Genomic DNA, 16,666 nt, shown 5'->3' with positions numbered 1-16,666 from the left:
ATTTTTTCATGGGAGTTCAAGTTACTGTTTATTGTCTTTTTATTCCAGCCAGAAGGATTCCTTTAGCATTTTTTATAGGGCAAGGCTACTAGCAATGAATTCTATGATTTTGTTAATCTGGGAATGTCTTATTTCTCATTCATTTTTTGAATGATAGTTTTTCTGGATATAGAATTATTGATTGTCAGTATTTCTTTCACCACCTTCAGTATGTCATCCCACTGCCTTCCCACTGCCTTTTGTCCTCCAAGGTTTTTGATGAGAAATTAGCCCTTAATTTTATTGAGGATCCCCTGTACATGATTAGTCACTTCTCTCTTGCCCTGAAGATTCACTCTTTGCTTTTGCCTTTGGATAAACTGATTATGATTTGTCTCACTGTGAATCTCTTTGGAGTTATCCTACTTGAAGTTAATTGGGCTTTTTGTGTAGATTAATGTTTTCATCAAATTTGGGATATTTAGGGACATTATTTCTTCAAATACTCTTTTTGCTCCTTCTTTTCTCTCCTTCTGCATCTCTGTTATGCATGTGTTGGTACACTTGACGGTGTCCCACTGGTCTCTGGCTCTATTCTTTTAGCCTTATTTTTTTCTGTTTCTCAGAAGGGATAATCTCATTTGACCTATCTTTAAAGTCACTGATAACATTATTCTGCAAGCTCAGATCTACTGTTGTGTCCCTCATATAAATTTATCACACCAGTCATTGAATTTTTCAGATCCTGAATTTCTGTTTGTTTTCCTTTTATGATTTATATCTCTTTACTGATGCTTTTTCTTTGGTAAAACATCATCCATATACTTTCCTTCAGTTCTTTAGACATGGTTTGGCATACAACTACTGAATGTATTTGGATATACCAAGAGCATAAAAAAGTAGCTATCTATGAAACAGAGTTGACGTTAACTTCTTAGAAGTTCTTTCTCCTTTTTACTTCTTTAGTATCATAGGTGGCTTCATTATTTTCCAAGTGTTCCAGTTAATCAGTGAGGGTCATCCTTCACTCTTCTGTGGTTGCCACGCTTCTAGACTAATACTTGCTCCAATTCCTCTCAAGTTCTGAAGCCACAGGCGATAGGTTTTTAACTAGTCATTTTCTTGGTGTCACTGTCTCCAGCCCCTTGTCAAAATATGGAAGATCAGCTTAACACACACCTTAGAATCATGTGGTGCCTTCCCAGCGGCCTTCCAGATCAAAGGTTTTGTGGGCTTATACTAACTGCAAGCGATGGCCATCCATTCTTTGCTGAATTTTCCTCATTTTAACAAATCTCTTTTAGTTGGCTTCCCTCTGAGGACTTAGCTAGATTCTGAGTGCACAAGCTGGTGTGAGACATGGTCAGTACCATTGAGAAGCACGTTTCCCGATGGCGAGCAAGGGCGCATGAAAGAAGATAAATAATGACACATGGTTTGAATGACCAGTTTGGTAGTTAGTATGATTAACTTTACGTGGAGAGAAGTCATGTAGAACTTCATGGAAGTGAAAGACTAAACCAAACCCAATAAAATCCAATGAAATACAACAAAAGGCAAAGGCGCAGAATTGATCATGGGTGAGCAGGAGTAAAAATGTGCACAGAGGAATAAAGGCGGGAGTGCCTGTAGGGGGCTTGAAGAATAGCTGATGTGTACAGGGATGCAGTGAGAGAGAAGTTCAGGAAAGTCAGCCAGATCTGGAAGCGTATGAAATTCCAAGCTAAGATGTTTGGATGGTATCTGCTGGAAAGGGACTAGAGATGAGAGTTGCATTGAAAACATTTGTTGGGATTGGAGGATGAGAAAGCAGTATCAGGTACCTAAGAGATGTTTTAAGATGCTTTATTGTTGGTATTTAGGATGGTTTAGGATTAGGATGCTGTTGAAATAGTCCAGATTTAAGGTAATGATGGTCTGAACCTAGGCTGTGGCAGTGGGAATTAATTCAGTGACCATTTGTTGGGTACATACTATATGACAAGCATTGTACTAGGTTCTCATGGAGAACATATGTGTAAAACATGGTACCTGTTCTGAAGTCATTCACAATATGAAGAGGATGTAAGGAAAACAAGTGATGGGGGAACATATTTTATAAATGGACTTGGCAGTTGATTGAATGGGGGTGAAGGACAAGGAAGAGTCTGGGTGACAGAACAATGGTGGGGCGTTGAGAGCTTAGAGGGGTCAGGCAGAGATGCAGGTCTGGGATGGGAGGGACACCTGGCCAGCTGGTGTGTAGTAGGGTGTAAAGGAAAGCTCACAGCTGCTTCTGGTTGCTCTCACTGAGCCAGAGAGTGGGAGAGCAGGAGGCTGCCTGTTTGGGGGACACCAGAACTGACATAATTGATACATTTTTCAGGAGACCAGCAGCTGAGCCACATAATTAATGTATACAAGATCATAATCTTACTCCGAAGTGTCATCCTCATTAAAAATATTCAGGTATAGACCACTGAAAACAGCAAATAAAAAACAAAAGCATAAGGTTTTGAAAATTAATTTTTTTGTGAAAATAAAATTAAACCAAGTATTCAGATCGTAATACATTGAATCAAGTTTATTTCTAATCATGTATTTTTTTTACCTTCTTTCTTTTTTTATTTTTTATTTCAGCATATTATGGGGGTACAAATGTTCAGGTTACATATATTGCCTTTGCCCCACCCAAGTCAGAGCTTCAAGCATGTCCATCCCCCAGATGGTGCGCACTGCACCCATTAGGTATGAATATACCCATCTCCTCCTCCCCACTCCCACCGCCTGACACCCAATGAATGTTAGTACTAAATGTGCACATAAGTGTTAATCAGTTAACACCAATTTGATGGTGAAGACATGTGGTGCTTGTTTTTCCATTCTTGTGATACTTCACTTAGTAGAATGGGCTCCAGCTCTATCCAGGATAATACAAGAGGTGCTAGATCACCATTGTTTTTTGTGGCTGAGTAGAACCCCATGGTATACATATGCCACATTTTACTAATCCACTCATGTATTGATGGGCAGTTGGGTTGTTTCCACATCTTTGCAATTGTGAATTGTGCTGCTAAAAACATTCAAGTGCAGATGTCTTTTTTTTTTCCCTTTGGGTAGATGCCCAGTAATGGGATTGCTGGATCAAGTGGTAGTTCTACTTGTAGCTCTTTGAGGTGTGAAATTATAACTATTTCTGCTACCACTAGATGTCACAAAGAATCAATTTTTAAAAGCCTCTTGAGTCAGTCATTTTGAAACATTTCTTCTTATACAGAAATAAGGTTTTTTAGTATTCACAAGTATAAGGAACAACTTTGAAATTTTAAAACTACTGTAAAGTAGTTCAAATATCCAGAAGAGTACACAGAATAATATAAGCAATGTCTTTTATTTCCAACCAGATTTAACAAACACTACCCTTTTACTTTTTAAAAAATTGACAGGTTTTTTAAAAATAAAATCTTACACTTAATGTTCTCTTTGTACCCCTACTCCATCCCATTCCTCTCATTTCTTACCCACAGACAGCCATTATCTTGAGATCAGTGGGTATAATTCCCAGTTATACATCCTTGATGTTTTTATACAAATGTATATTTATCTATCCATAAATAAGATAGTTTTTGGGGGGTGAGATTTTAACTTAATGTTAAATGGTATCATACTATAGTTGTCATTCTGCAACTTGCTTTTTTCATTAAGCATTATATTTTCAAGATTTATCCCTGCTGATATATTAATATGTATATCCACTTCATTTATTTTAACTGCAGCGTAATATATCATTGTATCCATTCTTCTATTGGTAGGTGTTTAGATGGCTTTAAATGCTTTATTTGTATGAATATGTACATCTATGTGTGTATCTCTGTGCAAATGTGTCCATTTGAGGAAATGGGATGTTTGCACATTTTCCCTTGACTCTCAAGTGACACTGTACTAGTAAACCAAGGTCTGCCAGACACTCCTTTCTAGGGAATATTATCAATGACAACGTACCTAGGATCCTTCTGACACAGTCTAATGTTGGAACAGGAGAACTAATATGTGAAGTTTCTCTGTTGGTTCTTTTTTTTTTTTTTTTTTTTTTTGAGACAGAGTCTCACTTTGTTGCCAGGCTAGAGTGAGTGCCGTGGCATCAGCTCACAGCAACCTCAAACTCCTGAGCTCAAGGGATCCTCCTGTCTCAGCCTCCCGAGTAGTTGGGACTACAGGCATGCACCACCATGCCCGGCTAATTTTTTCTATATATATTTTTAGCTGTCCATATAATTTCTTTCTATTTTTAGTAGAGATGGGGTCTCGCTCTTGCTCAGGCTGGTCTCTCTGTTGGTTCTTAACACACATTGCCACACTAGAAAAAAAAATTTTTCCTTGGGGCCATGGTGTTTTATTACAAAAATATAATAAAAACTTGAAAAAACAAAATGATCCTTTCTAATTTAATGAAAAATGAAATTTATTGACTTCTATTCATTTAATCCATGCTTTTAGAATTAATTTGTCAATATTAATTATAGCAATAAGAACATCAACACATAAGATTTTCACGAACCAACTGCAGGGTTTTGCCCAGGTTTTGCTTCACCAGGCCCTGGGCTCAAAACTAGCATGAGCTAAATATAACTCACAACAGTTAAAGTGTTAAACTTTAGCACACATCCAAATCTGCTGGAGGGTTTCTTAAAAATGCACTCCCATTTAAGTCATTAAGTCAGGGCTGGGTCTGGAGAATTTGCATTTCTAACAAGCTCCCAGGTGCTGCTGCTACTGCTGGTCAGCACTGGCACTTTGGAAAATGTTGCTGTAGAGTATATAAGGCACACTTGTGCGATGCCTGGGGCACAGGTTGTGACCATTCTCAAGCTACTTGATAATGCAAGATTGCTTTCCCAAGTGGTCACATGAGTTTATAATCCTGCCAGCAGGATATAGGCCGTTCCTGTTATGACATATCCTTTTCCATACTTGGTGATGTTACACTTCAATATATTCTGCCCATCCCAGCAGTGTAATGTGGTAGTGTCTTTGTTGTTTAACTTACATTTTCCCTACTAGTCAGGTCACACATCTTTTTCTGCTTATTGGACAATGGATTTGCTCTTCCAGGAATTGCATGTTCATATTATTTGTGATATTCTCTATTGATTTTTCTCTCTTATTGACTTTCTTTGTTGGATGCATGTGTTGGGAAATCTCTCAGGTGGCTGGTTGCCTTTTGGTTTATGGTCTTTACTGTTTGGCAAAAACGTTAAGTTTTATTTTGTTTAAATGCATCATTTTTATTCATGTTTTATGCTTTTTTGGCCTTATTTAAAAATTAATGAGCTATTATTAATTCTGAAAAGAACTTATAACATGTAGTTTAAGGATTATCTTTAAAAATTATTTTCATGTCTTTTAGTTTACATTTTTAAAGTTAATTATCTTCAAGTATAGTCACTAATCAAGCTGACAATTTTAAAATCAGGTAAAGCACCGTTTTACCAGTCATATTGAATAATGAAAATTCTAGTTCATGTACTTTGATATTGCTGAAATGATATTCTAAGTGCTAAAAATGGCATATCACAATTTAAACATCTCAACCTACTTTTACCCTGGCCATTATTTTTGGCCCTTTAATTTGCTGATTAAACACTTCCTTCAAGGACAAAAGGGAAACATCTTTTGAATCAGAGGACTCCGTAAGTTAGTGCAGGAGGACTTACTAGGTGGGAGGTGTGCAGTGAGTGACTTCTGGTGTAGCTAGGCTAATGGTGGTCGGCAGATGAGATTTTACAAGTCACCGGAAATCCTTACATACTCCAGAGTGTCTCCTATGTGGCCACACTGGCTGGAGGGACACCAGCTAGATACTTATTTGCATCAATACTGTCTTGAGCTCCCTGATATTATGATTCATTCACATAAAAGAAAGAGAGCGCCCGGCGTGGTACACAAGATGTTTTGCATTGTCCCTACTCCTTTTGTAGGGTAGACATTACCCTCATTTTATAGAGGCAGAAACAGAAGTTCAGAGAGTTATTTAAGCTTCTGAGATTTCTCACAGCTGGTCATTGAGAGAACCAAGATTCAAACTCAGGTTTTTCTGACTTTACAACTTTCCTGCTACCACTATGTTCTCTCAGTAATATTCCATCAGAACCTACCGTGTTTGTCAGCATCACTAGCTATTCACACTTTAGTGTAAAGTGGCCCAAGCTCTTTTACTAAACCATAAAACCTAGCTGAGTTGCATAAACTAGGAGAATAAATGAGCAGGTGGGATGGTCTTGGAGGGTTTGAACTTGGCGGTAATGCCTTCTGAGAGCCAAGGACAGGATGGTGTGGCAACCAGAAAAGAGGGAGTTCACTTGCTTTGGCCTTTCTTGTAGGGCAGTGCTTCTCAAATTTGACTTTCTTACAAATTAGTGGGGGATTTCGTGAAAGTGCAGATTCTAATTCCTGAGTCTAGGGTGGGGCCCAGATCCTGCATTTCACACGAGTTCGCAGGTGATGCTGAGGCCGATAGCTGAGGAACTAACAAGGCCTTGGGGCATACTCAGGACGCCCAGGGCTGGAGAGGAAAGGAAATGTGTTTGATAGGCGCTGGGGTTGCTGGAGGCATTTGACGACAAAGCACCTTCTAGGTAAGGTGGTGGAGGGCTGCTTCAGGTGGGGACATGGGTGGTGGGCACAGGTTGGCAATGCTTTTGGCCCACGCTGCTGCTTCCGAGCCCAGCCTGAGCACGGTGTCACTCTCTCTTTATGGTATCTGATGACTCATTGGATTCAGTACAAGTTATCCTTATGGATCAAAATCCAGTGGAAGCAGATCATACTGAGCAGTGGATTTAGAGATGTGTTTGCTTCATTGTCCAGAGATTCTTTGAGTAGAGCTCGGGAACATTCAATGTTCAGCTTTCTGTAAATGAAGCCGTGAAAGGCTTTTTGTCTAAGCTCTGGTAGCAGAAAGCATTAGAGTAGCTGGCAGCAGATAAATACGCAAATTCCCTATAATTTTATTATTTTTAATTAGGAAAAAAATGAAGCAGCTTTAATAGGCAGTACAGTGTAGGGAAAGGAGAGAAGGTGGAGTCAGAAGAGCTGAGTTTGCGTGTTGTGCCACTTGCCAGCTGAGCAGCCCAAGACAAACCACCTAATCTCCCTGGGCCTCAGCTTCTTCCTCCGCTAAGACGGGGCGGTACTCCCTGCATCAGAGTCGTGAGAGCTGAATGAGCTGACACTTGCAACAGTGCTTTGTAAACTGCAAGACTCTCTCTATATATATATTTATTAATATGGAAAATTGGTACCAGGGAAGGAGTAGGCATGGGAGGCTGCCTTCCGCATGGGGTTTGTAAAATCTGCTCTTAAATCCCCAAATGAGACAATAATATAGACATTTCTAAACAGGAAACACCTTTGGTGAAATTTTGTGTCTTTTTGGAGTGAAAATTTGGGTGGGAGGATCAGTTTGGCCTAAATTTCCTAAGTAATTATTTTAATTTCTTATTTCACTTGAAATATTTAGACTCAAATAATACTAATTTCTTTTATCAAACTGATTTCTAGAGTAAATAAGGTAAAGACAAAATATCAAGAGAAAACTAAAGCCAGATTACTTCATGGCTGTAATTTTCTTTCTCTACAATTTTGGCCTCTAAGATGTTCTAACTCCCTATTTTGTTGTTTGGGGTGGGGATTTGTTTAGTGAAGAAATTGTATTCTGGGAAAAAGGCAACTGGCTTCTGTCTCTGCCTTAGCCTTTGGCTGTATTGTGCAACCTTAGGTCAATGATTTAACACCATGAAGTAAAGTATGGACTGAGGTTTCCAGTTCTCTGTCAATCTGTATATTCACACTTCCCAGATTTCTCCCCTGTGGTGATGAGTTTATGGTGAGTTAGAGGGAGGAACATGATATTTTAGATTTCTATAAATTTAATAAGGTCAGTTGAAACAATCTTCAGTTTTTAAAATAAAAGGGATTTACTTTGTCTGGCTATGGCCATTATGATTTTATTTCAAAATGTCAGTCTTTAGGGATGCCGACAGATGTCTGATAGAAATCTAAATACATCTTAGCAGTGTTCTAAGTGAAGAGTTTTAGAATTGGGAGGTGATAGCTAATTCCTTGAAACCATGTATAGTGTATTTAGTGTATTGATTGCTATGAATTGATTCATAGATTTGGCTCAATATATTTTCTACTTCAAAAATATTAAAAGTCATTCAACAGCAGAGGTACTACTAGCCAAGTAGAGAATTCCACAGAGGCACTCATAATTCATGACACTATAACAACAATTGTGCTTATATAATCCTTTTCCTCCCCTCCGTCAAGGTTACCCTGGGTTGGAAGAGGAACTGGCCAATCATACCCTGTTCTCCTATCCCACCCAGCTGCCTGCTTTTTCCTCTGAAATTACTGGCTAATTCTGCATACACCCATGCTGTTTCCATTTTTACTTCGGCTGGATATTTATCTTGGTGAGTGTGTTGCTTATGTAAAGGAGTACTGTTTGCTTAGTGATACCAACAACCTTCAGAATATTGCTTACTTAATACAGAATCATATATTCTTAAAATTACTTGTAGAAATTGCTCTGCTTATCAGGGATTACTTTTATATTTTATATCTATAAAAGAGCACTTTGAGTTTTTTGTATAATTACATACATCATTACCTGTTGAGCAAGATGTTGGCTTGGAAGAAGGCCTGGGGAGTGCACACAGAAGGGAACACCAGTATTCACATGGTAGGAACCTGGACTAGGTCCCTTAGAGCACCCACTTTTCCCCAGGGCACCGGCAGTCACTTCCTGGTAGTGGCGGATCCATCCTGGGAACGCACCGCGTTTGTGTTTATTGTCATTATTTACTCTACTCTGGTATCCCACGTTTTTACCCAGACCGGAGGATTCAGTCATCCCTGAATCCTCTCACTCCTTTGCTTCCTACATCCAGTGAGGTATCCAGACCCTCCTTCTATTCTCTGACTCTACCACGTAATCTCCCTGGTTCCAGGGCAGCCCTGCCTAGGCCAGTTTCCACACGAGAGCAACAGCTAGCAGAATGGTTTCTGTAAAAGTCCATATCTGATTATATGCCCCATCCATGTACATCTTTTGCTTGCAACCCTTGGTTGGATTCTCTTTGTCCTCAGGATAAAGTCTACACTCTTCATAGGACCCACAGAGCTCTTCATGATCTGGCCTCTGCCACCATCTCTGGTCCCCTCTCTTGTTGTTTGCCAGCCCACGCTCCATGCTCAGCCTCATTGAGCCCCTTGAAGTGTCATGCAGGTTTTATTTGTTCTCTAACTCCTGGGCCTTAAGCACACGTTACTCCTGTTGCCTGGAATATTGCTTCCTAATCTCACCTGGCACACACGGATCTGCCCCTCGGGTCTTTCCACTGTGGAAGGGCCTACCCTGTGCAGCTGGAGTGCAGCCTGTCCTGGGCACGGCTGCCCACACACCATCCTGCCCACACAGCAAGGCAGCACTCTAGCCGGGCACGATGCGTCCTCTCCACATCTTGTCCCCTGGCACAGATCTGGTGTGCAGAGAGCAAACAGCCAGCCTGCCCTCTGATGTAACCCTAGGCTCAGGGTAATTGTTCCCGTTAGGGTTGGGAGGCTGGGCCTCCTCCTAGGCATGTCATTATTTGGTTTAAGAGCTTTTGCTCCTCTTTGAAAATCCAGCTCCTTGGCTGTCAAACTGCCATACTCTGTGGTGTTCAACCCAGGGCTTCAACTTCTCAAAGATTTTTTTCCTTTATAAGAAAGACTCAAGAAGATAGTTTTTAATTTTGAACATAATGACTTATTCCTTCTATGGCTTTACGATCACTTAGTGTTCTTTGTCTCATTTTCCACCGGACTACAAGCTTGTTGATCGCAAGAAACATGTTGGGTTGTGTTTGCTGTTTGTATCTCCAGAGACTACAGCAGTGCCTGGGACGTAGCAGGTGTTCAGCAAATAATTAAATTCAATGAGTAGATGAATGCAAGAGTGAATGAGCCAAGATAAATATTTAATTTCAAAAATTTAGGACAGTTTTAGATTTACAGAACTATTGCAGGGGTAGTATAGAGTTTCTGTATAAACTGTATCCAATTTCTCCTCTCATTAACATCTTATATACACATTTGTCACAATGAATGAAACAATATTTATGCGTTACTATTGTCTGAAGTTCATTCTTTATTCAGATTTCTTCAGTTTTTCCCTAATGTCTTTTTTTCCGTTTCAGGGTCTTACATTTAAAAGTTATGCCTCCTTAGGCTCCTCTTGGTTGTGACAATGTTTCAGATTTTCCTTGTTTTAATGACTTTGACAGTTTTGAGGAGTACTGGTCAGGTGTTTGTAGAATGTCCTTTAGTTGGACTCTGTCTTATCTTTTCATCAGGATCAGACTGGGGTTATATGTGCTTTGGGGAGTAAGAGCACAAAGGTGAAGTATCATTTTCATCATATCACATCAAGGGTACAAACTGTCATCAATATGACTTATCACTGTTGATCTTGGTCACCTTGGTCACTTGGCTAAGGTAGTGTTTGTCAGATTTCTGCCCTGTAAAGTTACTTGTTTTTCTCCTTTCCATGCTGTACTTTTTGGAAGAAAGTTACTATGTGTAGCATAGACTTAAGGAGTGGGAGTTAGATTCATTCCACTTTCTTAAGGGTGGAATAGCAAAATAAATTATTTGAAATTTTTCTGCATCGGAGATTTGTGTATTCCTCCAGATTTATGGATTTATTCAATAATTTATTTATATCAGTATGGATACATGAATTTTTATTTTATAATTTAGGTTGTAAATTCTATATTTGTTACTCAAATTGTTCCAATTTAGGCCATTGGGAGCTCTTTCAACTTGCTCCTATATCCCTTTGACATACCCATATAATTATTATTATTTTAACATTACTTTCTGACACTACAAAAATTCTCCAGGTTCATCTCATATGTTTCCTGCCCCAGTCCTAGGATCAGCTATTTTTCCAGGAATTATTCTTCCTTTAAGTAGAGAATGATATTACAAGCCAAGACCTAGATGCCAGTTGCTACTGAAGTTTGTTGCTTTTAGGCCTTTGCAGCTGATAGAATGGAGATATATGTGTGTAGGCTAACCGATGTGTGTGTGTGTGTGTGTGTGTGTGTGTGTATACACATCTGTAAGTATTTCTATATGAAAATAATTGTATCTATTTAAGACAAACATGAGTTTATACTGATTCCTCTTTGAGCATTTAATTTTAAAAGTTGTATTGAAAATGGTAGACATAAATCCAACCATATCGATAATTGGATTAAATGTGAATGGATCAAACAATTCAGAGTTTGTCAGACTGGGTAAGAAACCAAGAGCCAACTATACGTTGTCTACAAGAGACATGGAAAAGTGATACTGTGCAAATAAACTTTAAGACAAAGATATTATTGAAGTCAAAGAGTAACATAATGAAAGTGTCAAAGTCATCAGGAAAATATAACAATTATAAACATGTACGCATCTAACAACAGAGCCCCAAAATGAATAAAGCAAAAAATGACAGAATTGAAAAGGAGGTAGAGTCCATTCAACAATAATAGTTGGAGACTTCAATACCTGACTCTCAGTAATTTATAGAACAATTAGACAGAAAAACAGTAAGGATATAGAAAATTTGAACAATTCTAGCTGGGTGCAGTGGCTCACACCTGTAATCCTAGCACTCTGGGAGGCTGAGGCAGGAGGATAGCTTGAGGTCAGGAGTTAAAGACCAGCCTGACAAGAGCAACACCCTGTCTCTACTAAAAATTAAAAAAATTAGCCAGGTGTGGTTGCATGTCCCTGTAGTCCCAGCTACTCGGGAGGCTGAGGCAGGAGGATCACTTGAGTCCAGGAGTTTGAGGTTGCTGTGAGCTAGGCTGATGCCACAGCACTCTAGCCTGGGCAACAGAGTGAGACTCTATCTCAAAAACAAAACAAACAAAAGAAAAACAACCCCACAAACTTGAACAACTCCATCAACTAACTTGATCTGACATTTATAGAATATTCCACCCAACAATAGCAGCACACATGGAACATTTTCCAGGAAAGACCATATATATGATAGGCCATAAAATAAGTCTTAATGCATGTAAAAGGTTTGAAATCAAACAAAATATGTTCTCTCACCATAGTGGACTTAAATTAATTAACACAGAAATAAACTTAGGACCTGGGCAGTGATCTGTCCCTTAGCTCACTTATCAAGACTTTTGGCATGTTGGTGTTCTATGCATGTACAACTTTATGGTGATACTTTCCTGAGTGACTGCCTGTCTATTCCCAGTTTTCCCAGCTCTCTGGGTCTCCCCCTTTTGGGCCTTTATCCAGAAAGCTGGGCTTTAGTTACCCTACTCTGCTGTGCACTTTCCACATCTATGCCTACATCTGAGGCCAAATGGTGGAGAACATGCAGACAAAAAAGCAACAGGGGCTGGCTCTACTTACCCAGGACCACAGCTTCTCTAATCACAGAGAAAGTTCCCCTCAGAGTTTTAGGTACCTGCAGGTCCCCACTAATGATTTTATTGCTATGGAATTATCTTGAGGCTGGAGCTCTAGAAAACAAAACAAACAAAAAAATACAGAGGATTTCTCTCTACTCTCTCAAAGAATGAGTAATCCCCTTTCCTGCTTCTGAGTTAGAACTAGAAGACTTCTTCTAGAACTTTCTCCATTGTGTTCTTGTGCCCACTTCTGGGTTTTGCACTTCCCAAGTAGGGTTCCAGGAGGAAAAAATAGGAACTTACTACCAGTTCAGTGGTACTTTGAATGCTAGTCTTCTTTCCCTATCTGCCTGGTGCTATTTACTTGTCAGAGTACTCAAATTGCTGCTCTATGTGTTCTGTCTTTTATAGGTTTTTTAGCTGCAGTCAGTGGAAGAGACGGGGTGGTCTGTGCTTACTCCATCTTATCTGGAAGTGGAACTTTACATGTTTAATTTATTTTTAAGTTTTTTTTATCTAAGCAATACATACAGGGGACTTTACCTATATATAGGGATATATTTCCTCCAAAAGAAAATACACCAACATATTAATTATGCTTATCTATCTATGAGTAGAAAGATCATAGTATGTATTTTTTCTTTTTAGTATTTTCTAAATTTTTTCACAATTACCATACATCATGCCAAAATAAAACCCAATAAATTTTATTTCTAAAAAGAACTCTAAAATAATGAAACATTGTCAGTAATTGGAAGTCCCCAGTGCCATTTGATATGAAAAATATGAAACATTTTGCTTTTATTTCTACATGAGAAACAAGCCTTAAAAAGCCCAGAGGTGTTTGGGATGTTGTGTTGCTTTCTAGTTTTTGGAAAACTCCACAGACCGACTCCCCCAGCCTCGATAACGATGCAGAAGGGTGAGCCCTTACTTGTGCCCTCTCCACCCTTCTCCTTTCTGCTTCACCCGGAGCTGGTCAAGCCTAGAGCTGGTGCTGTGGCTACAAAGTCAGATGCAGCATGGTGCCGTTCCCAGGTGGTTCCCAGCCTCCTGAGCTCCTTTGACTTTTAAGGACCCAGGTGATTTGAAATATGTTTTATTTGGACCTTAACTACATTAAAATGGATTCATCATAATCCTCATTCCATGACATGTGCTGATCATTAGTGCTTTCTTGGCTCATGTTTATTTGTCCATCTGTCTCTCTAGCTATAATAACAAGGTAAGAAACACTGTGGAATAACAGTGGCATGACACAATGTTCACCTCCACCAACGGAAGTTGATTCTTGACAGTGACCTGTCTCAAGCCACAGGCCCTTCGCCTCTCACTGCCAGCGTGCTTCCACTCAAACTCATCCTCCTGAATCTGCGTTCACTAGTCTTTTCCTTTCCTTTTTTTATTGAAGTAAAATTCACGTAACATAAAATTAACCATTTTAAAGTGTACATTTCAGTGCCATGTGGCACATTAATCATATTGTGCAACAATTACTTCTACTTAATTCCAAAAAATTTTCATCATCCCCCCCAAAGAGCCCCATATCCATTCAGCCATCACTCTCATTCTTCTCTCCCCCAGCACCTGGAATCTGATTTCTCTCTACGGATTTGCCTATTATGAATATTTCAAGTAAATGGAATCATACAATGTGTGACATTTTGTGTCTGGCTACTTTCACATAGCATAATGTTTTTGAGGTTTATCCATGTTGTAGCATTTATTGGTACTTATTCTTTTTGTGTCTGAATAGTATTCCATTGTGTAGATATACCTCGTTTTCCAAGTCATTCATCAGTTCATGGATATTTGTGGTGTTTCTATCTTTTGGCTCTTGTGAATAGTGCTGTAATCAACATTCACATACAAGAGTTTGAATACTTGTCTTCATTTCTCTTAGGTATATGTATAGGAGTAGAATTGTGGTCTTATGGTAATTCCATGTTTAACTTATAAGGGACTACCAAATTATGTTCCACAGTGGCTGAACCATTTAATATCTCTACCAGCAATGCATTAGGGTTCCAATTTCTCCACATTCTTGCCAACTTTACTTTTTTCTTTCTTTTCTTTTGTTTCTTTTTGTTTGTTTGTTTTGTTTTGAGACAGGGTCTTGCTCTGTTGCTCAGTCTGGAGTGCAGTGGTATCATCATAGCTCACTGTCACCTTGAATTCCTGGGTTTAAGTGATCCTCCTGCCTCAGCCTCCTTAGTATCTGGGACTATAGGTATGTGCCACCAGGCCTGGCTAGTTTTTAATTTTTTTTTTAGAGATGAGATCTCACTATATTGCCCAGGCTGGTTTTGAACTCCTTGCCTCAATTAATCCTCCCACTTTGGCCTCCCAAAATGCTGGGATTACAGGCATGATCCACTGTGCTTAGCTTCAACCTTATTTTCTTTTTCAAAAAAATTATAGGCATCCTGTGGGTGTGAAGTGATAGCTCATTGTGGTTTTGATTTACATTTCCCAAATGACTAATGATGTTGAGCATCTTTTCATGTGCTTGTAGAAAGAAATGTCTGTTCAATTCCTTTGCCTATTCTTTTTTCCCCCCATGTGTGTGTGTATCTTTTTGTTGAGGTGTCAGAGATTTTTTTTTAATATATATTCTGGGAACTAGACCCGTAACAAATATATGATTTACAAATATTTTCTCCCATTCAGTAGATTGTCTTTTCACTTTCTTGATCATATCCTATGATGCACAAAAGTTTTAAATGTTGACGAAGCCTAACTTATCTATTTTTCTTTGGGTGCTTGTGATTTTGGTATCATATCTATGAATTCATTGATAAATACAAGGTTATAAACATTTACCCCATGTCTTCTTCTAAGAATTTAATAGTTTAGCTCTTATATGTAGCTTTTTATTTATTTTGAGTTAATTTTTGTATATGGTGTGAGGTAGGGTTCCAATTATTTGGATATCTAGTTGTCCTTAGCACCATTTATTGAAGAGACTTGTCTTTCCCTATTTAAGGGTCTTGGCATCCTTGCCAAAATTCAGTTGACCACAGATGTGTGAGTTTATTTCTGAACTCTCCATGCTATTTCTTTGGTGTGTATGTATGTATGTGTATGTATGTATACATATATATATCTATATGTGTGCATATATATGTATCTCCTTACGCCAATACTATGCTGTTCTGATTACTGTAACTTTGTAGTAAGTTTTGAAATTGGAAAGTGTGAGTCCTCCAACTTTGTTTTTCTTCTTCAAGATTTTTTTTGGCTGTTCAAGGTCCCTTTAAATCCAGATGACTTTTAGGATCAAATTTTTCATTTCTACAAAAGAAGCCACTGGGATTTTGCTAGAGATTGCATTGAATCTGTAGATTGCTTTCAGTAGTGTTGTAGTATTGACATCTTAACAATATTAAGTCTTCTAATCCATGAACACAGGATGTTCTATTTACTTAAGGTTTTTTAAGTAATTTCATTTAACGATGCTTTGTAGTTTTCCATGTGTAAGTCTCGACCTCTTTGGTTAAATTTCTTTCTAAGTATTTTATTCTTCTGGATGCTACTATAAATGGAATTATTAATTTTATTTTCAGAAACACAACTTATTTTTGAGTGTTGATCTTGTGCCTGAAACTTGGCTGAATTAGTTTATTAGCTTTAATAAGTGTATGTGTGTATGTGTGTGTGTGTTCTTTATAATTTTCTGTAGACAAGATCATGTCATCTGTAAAAAGAGATAGGTTAACTTTTTTTCCTTTTTTAAAAAATTCTCCCTTTTTTATTTCTGGGTACCTTGTACATCTTTTTTATTCTCTAATTGCTTTGACTAGAACTTTCAGTATAATGTTGAATGGAAGTGATGAAAGTAGGCATCTTTATCTTGTTCTTGATCATAGGGGGAAAGTTTTCAGTCTTTCACCATTAAATGTAAGTGGTAGGTTTTTCACAAATGTTATTTTATCATGTTGAGGAAGTTCACTTCTGCTCTTAGTTTGTTGTATGTTTTTATCACGAATGTTGAATTTTGCCAAATGCATTTTCTGTATCAATTGAGATGATCATGTTTTTTTCTTTCTTTCTATTAATGTAGTATATTATTACACATTGATTTTTTGGTATGTTTAGGCACTCTTGCATTGCTGCAAGGATAGATCCCACTTAGGTATAATGTATAATTTTCTTAATATGCTGCTTGTTTCCTAGTATTTTGTTGAGAATTTTTGCATTTTTATTCATTGGCATGTTGGTCTATAATCTTT

This window comes from Eulemur rufifrons, chromosome 28, assembly GCF_041146395.1.
Source record: "Eulemur rufifrons isolate Redbay chromosome 28, OSU_ERuf_1, whole genome shotgun sequence".
Classification (NCBI taxonomy): Eukaryota; Metazoa; Chordata; class Mammalia; order Primates; family Lemuridae; genus Eulemur; species Eulemur rufifrons.
This window is presented reverse-complemented; position numbering follows the sequence as displayed.